Here is a 1,070-nt window from a genome sequence, read left to right as displayed (position 1 = left end):
TTAACAAGAGTACTTTCTGCATCTATTTCCTTGCTTGTGCCTTGTTGGTTGTATGACAGGGAGAAGAAGCGGGGCTTCAACTTCCTTTTATTCTGAACCTGAGAGGACCTTCCTTAGATTAAGGAGGGAAGCAAGAGGAAAGAGAGTAGTTAGTGCTGAGGAAGAGGAGGAATACTTTGAACCAAACATGGATGAAAACATGGAGAACCATCATGAAGAAGAGGCTCACAGCCATGGAAGAGAAGGTCCAGCGCATCAGGCTGGATAAGAGAGAAGAGTTCTGGGTTCTTACATCAACCCAAACCCAAGAAACTGTGGAAGCAGCATCCAAAGGCCAACCATACATGCCAACAACTTTGAACTAAAGCCACAGCTCATCACCCTTGTTCAGAACAATTGTTCATTCGGAGGAAGTGTCCAAGAAGACCCAAATCAACATCTAACCACCTTCCTGAGGATATGTGATACTGTAAAGTCTAATGGTGTTCATCCTGACACCTATAGACTACTTCTGTTCCCTTTCTCACTTAAGGACAAGGCATCTAAATGGCTGGAATCCTTTCCAAAGGAGAGTTTAGTAACCTGGGAAGATGTGATGAACAAATTCTTGGTAAGATTCTATCCTCCTCAACGGATCAACAGGCTGAGAGCTGAGGTGCAAACATTCAGGCAGCAGGATGGTGAGACTCTATTTGAAGCATGGGAGAGTTTTAAGGACCTGACAAGAAGGTGTCCACCAGATATGTTCAATGAATGGGTGCAACTACACATTTTCTATGAAGGCCTCTCTTATGAATCAAAGAAGGCAGTAGACCATTCATCCGGGGGATCTCTGAACAAGAAGAAGACCATTGAAGAAGCCATAGATGTCATTGAGACTGTAGCGGAGAATGACTACTTCTATGCTTCTGAAAGAGGCAACACTAGAGGAGTGATTGATCTAAATAATGTGGATACACTGCTGGCCCAAAACAAGCTTATTACCAAGCAGCTTGCTAACCTCACCAAGAAGATGGAGAGGAACCAAGTGGCAACAATCACCACCTCTTCAGCAATCCAAGAGGGAGTGA

At 44.1% G+C, this 1,070-nt stretch overlaps 1 non-coding gene across 1 annotated transcript; it reads right to left on the bottom strand.

The window, feature by feature from the left end:
* Positions 1 to 640: 640 nt before the first annotated feature.
* On the bottom strand, positions 641 to 747 carry LOC148545430 (small nucleolar RNA R71). The gene has a single exon (XR_015901241.1). It is a non-coding gene; the product is annotated as a small nucleolar RNA R71 (small nucleolar RNA).
* Between the last annotated feature and the right edge of the window lie 323 nt (positions 748 to 1,070).

Source organism: Arachis ipaensis, chromosome B9, assembly GCF_059453495.1.
Source record: "Arachis ipaensis isolate K30076 ecotype BB chromosome B9, ASM5945349v1, whole genome shotgun sequence".
In the NCBI taxonomy this organism is placed as follows: Eukaryota; Viridiplantae; Streptophyta; class Magnoliopsida; order Fabales; family Fabaceae; genus Arachis; species Arachis ipaensis.
This window is presented reverse-complemented; position numbering and strand designations above follow the sequence as displayed.